A 12918-nucleotide genomic window follows, 5' to 3' on the forward strand; every position below is an offset into this window, starting at 1 on the left:
TGGCTGTTTGTATGTCTTCTTGGGAGAGGTGGCTGTTCAGGTCCTCTGCCCACTTTTTGATTGGGTTTTTCGTTTGGTGTTGAGTTTTAGGAGTTCTTCATATACTTTGGAAATTAAACTTTTTGTCAGAACTACTGTTTGCAAATATCATCTCCCATCTGTTTGGCTGCCTGTTTGTTTTGTTGTCAGTTTCTTTTGCTGTGCAGAAGCTTTTTAGTTTGATATAGTCCTGTTTATTTTTGCCTTTACTTCCCTTGCCTTTGGGGTCAAGTTTGTAAAATGTTCTCTGTCATCAAGGTCCATAAGTTTGGTACCTGTGTTTTCTTCCATGTAACTTATTGTTTTGGGTCTTATGTTTATATTATGCTAAGTGAAATAATACAGTCAGGAAAAGCCAAGAATCATATGATTTCACTCATATGTGGGATATAAAACTGAAACTCGTGAACACAAACAGCCAGAACGAAGGGAGCAGGGGTGTGGTGGGTAAAGGGGACCTAATATATGGTGACACAAGATGATTTGACTTTGGGTGGTGGACCCACAGTGCAATATACAGATCTTGTAACATAGAAACTCACACCTGAAATCTATGTGATCATATTAACCAATGTCATCCCGATAAAGTTAATTAAAATAAATTAAAAGTACATCTTTTTCTTGTCTTTGATTTTTCAACTATAAAAAGAAAATTGGAAGTTTTTGAGAAAAAATACTCAAAAGATTTTACTTGTAAGAAAATTACAGGCAGCTTCAGTAAGATTTTGGGGCCTACACATCCTTTTATCCAACCCATAAAGCTTGCTTACCTGAGTCCAAACTGCATTTAATAACTCAAGCTCACTTATGTTGAGTATAATAGCTAACAATAACCATGACATTAGTGATTAATAATTATTATATAATAATATAATTATATATAATTACATAACCACATAGAATAGTTATATAATTATAACATTAATGATTAATATCATATAACTCTTGTGATAATAACCAATTTAACTTAATAAAACATATTTATGCTTAGTCTAAATTACATTTAATAATTCAACTTTTCTTTCCAAGTTCATCTTCATCTTACCAAGTTTACAAATCAAAGGACCTTCTTCATAGAAGCATAGAATTGTGTCCTCTATTCAAAAGATGACAGTAAGACTTCATTTCACAGGCAAAAATACTATTTTTAAGCTTAATTTGAAAAGATACTATCAAGAAAAGGCAGTGACGATACAATATTGTTTTCCAGTCTATTACCTGACTTCTACCAAGTTTTGTGGATGGCTGTACTTCTCAGATACTGGGGTTTGTGCCATTGTGTCAGGGGCATGCGAGAGAATGAATATTTCTGAAGCATTCATTCCACTGGAATATGTTTTGGTAGAAAATTTTAGGTAATTTAAATTGGGAAATAATTTCAAATGTTATTTTATATGAACATATTTTATATGAATATATTACAGAGTAGAATGCAAATTATTACACATTCTTAAGAAAACACTAAACTCTAATGCAATGTTGTTTGGAGGAGTTAGGTGTACTCTGTGACGCAAGGAAGGAAGTGTGTTCACCCTCCTCTGCCGTTGGAATTTTTGGTGGGAAAGAAATGAGAAACATTGGCCATGGAAAGCTGACCTTCTGAGACTGGAGTTTGGGGTTCTGCCTCCAGCACTTCCACTGAGTCATTGTGTGACTTTGGGCAAGTCTCTTCCTTCTCTAGGACTGTGTCTTGTCATCTGTAAAAGGAGGGGAAGCCTTCGCCCCTTCCAGGTCTACCTACTTCTGAGTCTTCAGTCTTACCCAATGTTTCATTTGTCAGAAGGACAACTTTCCACCAGCTCCTCATGGCTTGCCAATTCAACTGATGTTCACATGGAAGGAATTTTAACTATTGTTAAGGGAATTCACTGAGTATTCATGTGTATCTTAGTTCAGGTTCCAAAGTAAGATTCCCCTTTCTACAGATCTATCACTTTAAAAACCAGCAGAGTGCCCTAGATTTAAGGTAATAAATCTGTAGTCAGTGTGGAAAGAGATGGCTGATTAAAACTGGGGAGTTGGGCAGAGGAAAGAAAGGAAAGTGGAAGAACACTAATAAATGTTCAAACACTTTTTATGGATGGAAACTGGGTACATTGTAACTGTTGCCCTAGTGCTTGGAGCAGACCAGGGACCATGTGAAAAGGTTTCTTGGAGAAGCAGCCCCTTTTGCCCTTTTATGAGCTTCACAAACAGCGCGCTGTTCCAGCCACAGCTTTCATAGTGCTCCAAAGCTGATTCTGAAAGGGACGTTTGTGTGGTATACATGCAAAGTAAACTTCCATAGCCTTGGCTTTTTTTCCCCCTGCTTTCAGAAGAGTTTGCTTATAAAAAGCCTTGTTCCCTACTAGAACATGTCAGTGTTTTCTACTTGCCTGAATCAGTAATTAAATCAGCTTCATAATAACAGATGTGAATTTAGCATTTGAACTTGAAAGTAGGATCAGTGAAGGCTGGAATGTGGTTTGGAAAAAAACTAGTAACTCTCCTCCCGTCCAAAGTAAATGTCAACTCATGCATCATCTGAAATCGCAAAATAAACAAGAATGCTCAAATAACCCAAACTTTTAGAATATTGTACAAAGATATTTGATATTACAGTGAAATTAAGTGCACTAGATTGCCAGCATTAAATATTTTTATTGATCTGTGTCAGCTATACGTAGTGCCTGACAGTAATACATTCATTCCTAGGAGTTTCACAAATGAAACTCCTGGCAGAAAAAAGAGCATGCATAAGCTGCACTATCTAAAGTGATAACCATTAGCCTCAGGTAACTATTTGAAATGAAATTTATTATTATTATAATTTTTAAATATATCTTTATTGATTTCAGAGAGAGGAATGGAGAGGGAGAGAGAGAGAGAAACATCAATGATGAGAGGGTCACTGATTGGCTGCCTCAAGCCCGCAACCCGGGCATGTGCCCTGACCCGGAATTGAACCCCGATGGCCTGGATCCTAGGTTGACGCTCAACCGCTGAGCCATGCCTGGCCAGCTGAAATGAAATTTAAATTAATTCAAATTAAAAATCCAGTTCCTTGGTCCCATTAGAGACCTTCCAAGTGCTCCATAGCCACACAGTGCCTGGTAACTACTATGGTGGCAAGGGAACATATAGAACATTTCCATCATCACAGAAAGTTCTACTAGACAGGACCAGGAGGGTGAAGAGAATATTAAAATCACTTGACAGCACCATTTAAAAACAATTTTGAACAAACTGCATTTGTTTGTAATCCCCAAAGCATAGGTCGAAGAATCATTAGTGACATGATAGCATTTTTTAAAGATATGTGTCAGGTAAACTTTTCTGAATATCTGTGAAAATACAGTACAGACCGTTGCACATATTTCCATGTGCTCTTCAAAATTCTCCTTATGAAGAATCAGATGTCACTTCACTGAAACATTGTTAACCTTCCCTTTCATTTGGCTCCTGATTGGGGAAAGTGGGAGTGGTTTGGGAAGATGAGAGGTTTTTGTCTTTTCATGGTGGTTTGTATATAAAATCGTTGAGCTATGCCAAAAGGCAAGGAGATTCTATTTTTTCCCCCATCATAAATGTGTATCTATCCAGTAATGAATTTGAAAGGGCATCTGAGTACTTTCTCTAAAAGCGCAGTAAAAAAAAAGTCAAGAGTCACTCAGGGTGAAGGTGTTAATTGCCCTGTTTGCTAAAGTAGGAATACATGCCTCTTGGTTTAGCCTCTCACCTTCTATCTTGGTGTTTCAAATTGAGGTTCTCCAGCCATCACCTTTTCTCTTTCTCATCCTCCTACCACTCCCAGAATCCTAAGCCTAGACAAAGATAAAATCCATAAGTGACATCTTCTCTAAGTGACCTTAGAAATCATTGGGGGAAGAATTCACAGTAATTACAATGGTTATGAAGTCCTAAGTTTCTGACAAGGAGCTACCATCTATCTATCTGGACATAGTTATAGTTAAGCACATGAATTTCCCTAGAAAATATTATACTTATCACAGCATCTGTCACATATAGTTGTATAGATTGTGCACTGCACGTCGGAGACACATCTAAGGAAATGTAATTCTCATGATAGATACCATAGATGTTATAGATCTATATAGTTATTTGAACATTCAAAACCTATTCTTTTAGGAGAAGCCTTTCCTGATCATTGATTTCAAAAAACATCTCCCCCAGCAGCATCCACAATCTCCTTAACCTGCATTATTTCCTACATAGCACTTATCATGACCTGAATTTTCATTTCTATATATATTGTGCCATTTTTTGCCTCTTTTTTTCCCGTATCTTTCACTAGAATATAAATTCCATAAGACTAGAGGTCTTTATCTGACTTGTTCACCACTTTATCCCCAATGTCTATAACTGAATTGTTTAATACAATAGCCACTAGCTACATGTAGCTATTTAATGTAAGTTAGAGTTCACTAAAATGAAATACAATGAAAGTTGGTTTCTTCAGCCACATTAGCTGTACTTCAAGTGTCAATAGCTACATGTAACTAGCGGCTACCGTATTGGATGGCACAGAAAGTACCACCACAGAAAGTTCTGCTAGACGGTGCTGATTCAGAATAGTGGCTGGTGCATGGCAAATGCTCAGAAAATATTTAATGAGTGAGGTTAAATCAATGTAAGCTGCTGAACTTGCCTCTTTGAGCCTCCTGTTTTCTCACCTGTAAAATGGGGAAAACAATTAAAAGATAGTGAGAAGTAAATGAGATGATGAGGTGAAATAACTTCACACTAGAAGGATGTGAATGATTATTGTGGTAATTCAAGTTTGCCCAGGTTTCCTGGAACCTTGGGTACAAACGTGATTATTCAAATAAGGACTCATATTTCATGGGCTCTTGCCCTTGTGTACACAATACACAAGTTCAGTCATGAAGTCCCTCCTGATGGCTGTCCCTTGACGGCAGCAGAGCTGCTTACTGGCCACTCCTGCCAGGGACTAGCCTAACAATGTTGTTAACAAGGCCATGGATCTGTCTCCAGAAGTACTGCGATTCACATTTAAAAAGAAAAAAGTCTACAAGTTGAAAAAAACAAATGCAAATTTGTGTGCTAAATTCAGCCAACATCAAAGTGTTTGTGACTTTCTAGGAGCCAACAGGGACCTAAAGCAATGTTTGACTATCCAGTCTTCATGGAGACTTGCATCTTCCACACCAACTGAAGGCTAATCTCTCTCGTCAAGTCCTCCTTTTCTCAACTTTGCCATTTGGCACCAAAGCTCAGTAGCAAGTAGCTCTGCCCCCGAATTCCTTAAGAGCACACCTTTGTTGACTTCTGCCTATAGCTTTTCTTGCCAAGACTTAGCCAGATTGGGGAGGTCATGGAAGGAGAATGGTCATCAGCCTGAGTTCTTTATGCCTCTGTCCCTACCACAGGGATTCTCATACTAACCTCCTTGATGTCCTCTTTTACCTATGCAAATTGTTCACAGAAATAGGTATTTTTACAAGTTGCAGACCCAGTCAGTTCATCAGACACAGCCAGACCAGTAGACTAATAGTTCATCTCACCTGGACCTCCTCTGCACAGACTGGCTAGTTCCATGGCCAAGGACCCCATCCTTACCTACCAATAGCTTCTTGGAAGAATAGAAGTGGACAGCTGTTAAGTTATGTCCTCAGATCCTTGTCTTTGGCTCCACTCCTAGGTGTCTGTTGGTTTATCAAGGTGGGAAAGCAGGCTGGACCCCAGTTCAAAGTCTCCACTTTGTCTACAAGGTCTTGACACTTTGACTTAGACTTTTCTGCCCAGCTCTGCTTCCTTTAGTCTGGCACTTCTTTTTCCTTCCAGCACTTATGATCAAGGAGATTTGCGGCCATCTATGTCAAAAGCAAGCCTCAGGACTTGAGGTCTTATCTTCTGCAGGTATTCTAGTTTTCCACCATTCATAAGATGGTGGAAAAATTCATAGGAGTTTTTGTTGCTAGGTTGTTGTAGTCCATAGAAAAAGTGATTCAGGAATTTACTTTTTATTTTAAACGATTAATATTTAATTTATTGAACTTACAATATTAGCCCTGGTCCATGAGGCTCAGTTGGTTGTGTGTCGTTCAGTGCACCAAAAGGTTGCTGGTTTAATTTCCCATCAAGGGTATGTAACCAGGTTGTGGGTTTGATCCCCAGTAGGGGGTGTGCAGGAGGCAGCCGATGGACGTTAGCCCTCACGTCGATTTTTCTCTCTCTCCCTCTCCCTTCCTCTCTCTAAATTCAATAAACTATTCTTAGAAAAATATAAAAAATAAACTTACAATATTAGAATTCTTCCTTAGATTTTGAAGGTCAGTTTGCTTTCCTTTTAAAAAAATACATCACAAATTTTAGCAATCACTTTTAAGGGGCCTTTTAATTTACTAAGTTACTTAAATACCTTCCCTGCATTTAAAAACTGCATTTATACATTTACTGTAAAGCATGTCTTCAAGTAATGTTGTTTGGCCCTGGCTGGTGTGACTCAGTGGTTAGAGCATTGGCCTACCCACTGAAGGGTTGCAGGTTCAATTTCCAGTCAAGGGCACGTACCTGAGTTGCAGGTTCAGTCCCAGGCACTGGTCAGGGTGCATGCGGGAGGCAACCAATCAATGTGTCTCTCTCACATCGATGTTTCTCTCTCTCTCTTTCTCTCTCTCTCTCTCCCTCTTTCACTCTCTCCAACTCTCTCTAAAAATCAATTGAAAAAATATCCTTGGGTGAGGATTAACAAACAACAATAACAAAACAATGTTGTTTGGATCAATGTCATTTTTCATAATGTTGATAAGAAAAAGAATTGATTCCTAGCCGGGGTCACTGTCTGTGTGGTGTGCACATTCTTCTCATGTCTGCATGGGTTCCCCTGGGGACTCTGGTTTCCTCCCATATGCTAAAGGTGTGCACTGTTCTCATCTGAGTGTATGTGTGTGTGTGTGTGTGTGTGTGTGTGTGAGTGATCCTTTGATGGAAGGGCATCCTGTTCAAGGTGAATCCCACCTAATGCCCTGAGCTGCTGGGAGAGGCTCCAGCCACCAGTGACTCTGACCTGGAATAATTGGGTTGGAAAAGAATGATCTTACTTATTTTAATTAATCTTTGTTAAATGTATTTATAGCTCACAATGATGTCAATGTTTAGTATTAGAAGTGTTTTGAGTATTCAGAAGTTTGGTGATGCTTCTGTGACCAGAAAAATGCTATAGAAACTTAACTCTTGTTTATATCAATTAGCCAAGGATAATATTGGTTTTGTTACATGTCTTTTTGCTTAAAGTCGCAGTTTCCAAGAATCTATTGATGATGTTAACTGAGGACTTACTCTGATTTCCTTTTTGTATATTTCAACTGTCCGACTAAAAATTCCTCAAATGCTAAATTATCCTAAAACAATTCTAACATCTCTCAGATGTTCCAAAACGATGCAGAAAATTAGAAAGATTTCATCTTAAAAATTATCTAAATCAATTCTCAATTAGACATTTTAATAGCAGTTACAAGGGTGTCCCTAAGACGAAATTTCTCAAACATTTAACATTACTGTATATTCACAGATCCTTTCTGAAATTAAAAACATAAATTCTATGGCCTTCCTTAAATTAAAACATAAATTTGATGGTCTTTATTCTCTTAAAATGGTATATACTCTATTGAAAAGGGGTATTTTAATAATCTAATTCTTACAAATAAATTGAGGTCACTTAAGAGCAGAGTATTAGATCAGGTATCCCAAGTGAATCTTCTCATTGTTACCCTGTAGGCTGAGCCCTAGGTCCCCTAGATGTCATCACACTGGTATCTGAAAGCTTTCTTGCCTCTGGGCACCTAAGTGTCCCAGGCCTGTACCCTTTCTGCTCCAAAAGTGGGTCAACCAGTTCTCCAAGGAGTCTTGGTTCCTTTTAGTGAAAAATGGCATCAGAGGCCAAGATGTGGGCATCAGGGGTTCAGGTCAGATTTGTGAGTGGTGCTGATTCTAGGCTATTTCGGGGAGCAGAGCTAGAAAATACATTTTTTTAAAGGTATGAATTCTTAATGATATTTTCAATTCAATTCTTATATCATAACATTCCTCTTTAAACTTTTTGTTTCTATACCTTATTTTCTCTTATAGTGAAATCTTCGTGCCAAACAAAATCAACATATTTGATTATCTAAAATACAAAAAAATAGTTAAAAATAGCAATATGATATTGGTATAGAAAATAAAACTACCAAATGAAGTTCAGGGTTTTCTCTGTGGTTCTTTTTGTTCTTAGAGTATTTCCCAGGAATTAGTGTAGTTTCTATAGTCATCTGCAATTCCTATTTTGTATGAACATTTCAGTTTGAAATTTTTGTATTCCAATACAAAAATGTGATTTCTTAAAAGCTACACAGAAATTAATCCTGACTTTATGAAATGAGTGGATAAACATAAGGAACTTACTTCTGAAGTATGCCCTAAGTTTAATTTAGCCATCATTTGGCTCATTTTCAACAACTGAATACTTGGTTATATGTGCAAGATTTGTAATAAGGAAATTTTGGCTGTGCAAACTCATTCTGCCTGGTAAGATTCAATTTCTAATTACATCAGCATCTACATGTTTTCATGCAATAATTTTAATTTTAACTTTGTCAAGTTAAAAGCTTCCTTTCTGAACCATGAGCTTCTCTCTCAAACCTGAGTTTCATGCTACACAAAAGCAACTTCCAAAGACTAATTGGAATATCAGAAACTTATAACCAAGGTATATAAAAAACAAGTTCAATTAAGTAATTAAAAGAAAACAAAACATGACAGAGATTACACATTTAAACTTTCGGCAGGAAATTCATGTGAAACCATCTCTATATACTATATTCATATGGGTTTTAGCCTACCTGGTTCCATTAGAATCAACTCATAAACACCTGCTTTTAACATTTATAGAATTCAAAAGTCCAGTCTGGGAAACAGAAACCACACTTGATAGTACAACAGAAAATTTAATGTGGAGAATTAGTTCAACAGAAGGACTGGAAAGTGAAGAGAGGACACTGAAGTGACAAGGTAATGTCAGGAGGTACCACTACCCACAGGACTTGGGGAAGGTAGGAAGATTTGGGGTTATTAGGACTAGAAGCTCAGAGGAGGGGCCCAGGGGAGTTGGGCATGCCTGAAGGTGTATGTGAGGTGGTGTCTAGCAGGGCCCACAGAGCTGGACACAAAACCAGCGGAGGTCACTAGTGTGATGGCTAGGGTGACACTAACAGGATCAGCAAGCTAACATTGTCTCTCCCCCTGTCTTTCCGTTTTTCTCTAGTGGAACTTAATGGGAAACCTGTTTCAGCAGCACACACCAGAGTATTGAAGGGTGGACTGGAGCAGCAAGACGACTGCCCAATAATCCTGGCACAGACTCTTCTACACACATCCTTCTGCATGTGGTTGAACTTCTACGCCACAATAGTAAGCACAATGTTTTCTCCCAAGAAGATGCAGTTCTTTTCCCACAGAGATGCTCTCATTGTCCCCAAAAGGGGAGATGAAGCAAGTGTTGACAGTTGTTGTGTCTATGTCACCATATGTAGGGTGTCAGTCGGAGAGCAGGGGAGTCTCCCCCATTGGCCAAGGTGGCACGGGGAGTTTCTGACACTGAGCACACCCAAAGAAAGATGAATGGATAGGGCCCAAGCATATCAAAAGCTAGCAAGATATTGGAAAGGGAAAAAAAGCTCTCTCTTCCCTATCCCTATAAGAACTGCAGGCTTGAGCAGAAAGGGGAAGTGATTTTGGGGACGGGAGTCAACCATTCTCCCAGGTCACACAGCACCTGAATAAAACCTCTTTCCTTTTGCATCAGCACCTGCCTCATGAGTTTGGCTTTCATTTCAGCAGGGAGCTTAACCTGCATTTTTCTGTTACATCCACCCTGGGGCATCTGTATCTAATTCAGTCTATGTCTCACCTGAATATTCTGCAACCTATAGACTAAATTATAAACTTAAGTGCTACCAACAATCCTTACAGAAAATAATAAGGAAAGAGGAGGAGGGAGGGAAAGAAATGAGATAACAAACACACACATATATACATGGGTAAAAATAAGAAAAAAAATGCATGGCTGCTACAGTCTTCATTTCTGTTACTGGTCAGAAGAACATAATATTTATTACTTCATTTTCAAACTACCGGTTACAAGTTCACCCTCATCCAGCATCTCTACTGATCATAGTTTTGGGTATGTGTTTTTTCCCCCTAGTTGGGGATGGGGTGAACCAAACTTTTATTCTTGAGGAATATAAATCACCTCAAATCTTACCTTTAAAAAATCAACTTATTGAGTTAGAACTTACATATAATACATTTATTTAAGTGTATATTTCAATGAGTTTTAATAATTTATATACCCTTGTAATCACCACCATAATCAAGATACAGAATTCTTCTATCACCTCAAATTTCTCCTGTGCCCCTCCTGAGGCAGTCCCCAGTACTCCCAGACCCAGAGAGCCAACTTAAGAATTCTAGAGTCACGTTTAAATTGAATGATAGACACACTCTCTTGTGCTTGGCTTCTTTTGCTCAACATGATGTTATTGGGATGTCACTTATGTTGCCTCAGGCATCATTAGTTTGTTTTTTTCTTATTGCTGAGTAGTATTGCATTGTATGACTATATCAAAATTTGTTATTCTATTCCTTATTTGAGTTGTTTCTGTTTTTTGGCTATTATGAATAAAGCTGCTAAGAATCTTCCTGTACACATCTTTGTGTGGACTCTTGTTTTTATTTCCCTTGTGTAATATCTAAGAGTGGGGTTGCTGAGCCATATGTTAAGTGTATGCTCCAATTCAGAAGAAACTGCAAAACAATTTTCCCAAATGAGTCTTCCACTTTGCATTCCTCTGAGAAATAATACAAGAATTCCATTGTTCTACATCCTTACCAACGCAAGGTGATTTTAATTTTAATCCTACCTGGTGTGCAGCGGTGTCTCATTGTGACTTTAATTCACATTTTCTGATGACTAATTATGTTTACCATCTTTTCATTGCTGTTAATATATCTTCTTTTTTAATCCTTACCTGAGAATATTTTTTCCATTGCTTTTCAGAGAGAGTGGAAAGGAGAGGGAGAGAGGGAAACACTGATGTGAGAGAGACACATCAATTGGTTGCCTCCCCCACATGCCCTACCCAAGGACTGAGCCTGCAACTGAGGTACGTGCCCTTGGCCAGTATTAAACATGGGACTCTTCAGTCCACAGGCCGATGCTATATCCACTGAGCCAAACCAACTAGGGCATCTTCTTTGGTGAACTGTCTCTTCAAATATTTTGCCCACTTTTTAATCAGTTGTTTCTCTCTTTATTGAGTTGCAAGATTTCTCTGTATGTCCTGAACACAAGCTTTAACTACATATGTGTTTTGCCAATAGTTTCTCCCAGTGTGGTTGGTATTTTTATTTTTCTCAACAGTGTCTTTTGAAGAGCATCTTGGCCACATGCATAGGTCTTCTGTACTATAATCCTCAAAACTGTTTCTTCTGCCCATGATAAATATTCATCATGTTTTCAATATTTTTCTATGAAAAACTATGCTGAAAATAACAACTCAGTCTATCTTGGTGTCCACTTGTGAGTATTTTGGTATGACTGGAATTACAAAGTCAAAGGGTACATACATTTAAAATTTTGATGTTTCAGGCACTGTAAGGGTGGGAGGGTAGGAAGGGGGGAGACTGAGATTCTTCACCTTATTGCAAACTAACAAGTTAATGTGTCAGAGTTTTGTGGAAGTTTACAGAAGACATGAGACTCCTGGGTCAGAGATAACCTTATTAGTCACAGCAACAGCAATAGCCAGCGTGTCTGCACATGTATATATATACACTAGGTTTTGGAGCCCTCAATTCCCATGGGGATACGTAGAGGGCCAGATGGCCTTGGCATTTGCAATGGGCCTAGGACCAGCACTTTTTAAAAATTTATTTTTATTTATTTAATTTTTGTCCAAAATATTACAAATATACCTTTTTCTCCCCAATGACCCATTCCACCCCACCCCATCCACTTCTCCACCACTGTTCGTGTCCTTGGGTTGTGCATATATGCATATAAGTTCTTTGGTTACTCTCTCCCCCTCCACCCACCCACCCTCTTCCATCCCTCTGAGATTCATCAGTCTAATCCAAGTTTCCATGTCATTGAATCATTTCTGTTCATCAGTTCATTAAGTTCTTTAGATTCCACATACAAGTGAGATCATGTGATGTTTGTCTTTCTCTGCCTGGCTTATTTCACTTAGCATAATATTCTCCAGGTCCTGCCATACTGTCCCAAAAGATGCGAGATCCTTCTTCTTTATGGCTGTGTAGTATTCCATGGTGTAAATGTCCCACAGCTTTTTGATACACTCATCTACTGATGGGCACTTGGGCTGTTTCCAGATCTTAGCTGTTATAAATTGCGCTGCTATGAAGAGAGGGGTGCGTATATTCTTTCTGATTAGTGTTTCAGGATTCTTAGGATATATTCCTAGAAGTGGGATCACTGGGTCAAAAGGCAGCTCCATTTTTAATTTTGTGAGGAACCTCCATACTGTTTTCCTTAGTGGCTGCACCAGTCTGCATTCCCACCAGCAGTGTACCAAGGTTCCCCTTCCTCCACATCCTTGCTAGCACATGCCATTTGTTGATTTGTTGATGGTAGCCATTCCTACAGGTGTGAAGTGATACCTCATTGTGGTTTTAATTTGCATCTCTCTGGTGATTAGCGATGTTGAGCATTTTCTCATATGTCTCTTGGTCATCTGTATGTCCTCTTTGGAGAAGTGTCTATTCAGGTACTTTGCCCATTTTTTAATTGAATTGCTTGTCTTCCTCTTGCTGAATACTATGAGTTCTTGTACACTTTGGAAATTAGCACCTTATCAG

This window comes from Miniopterus schreibersii (assembly GCF_964146895.1).
Source record: "Miniopterus schreibersii genome assembly, chromosome: 2".
Taxonomy (NCBI): domain Eukaryota; kingdom Metazoa; phylum Chordata; class Mammalia; order Chiroptera; family Miniopteridae; genus Miniopterus; species Miniopterus schreibersii.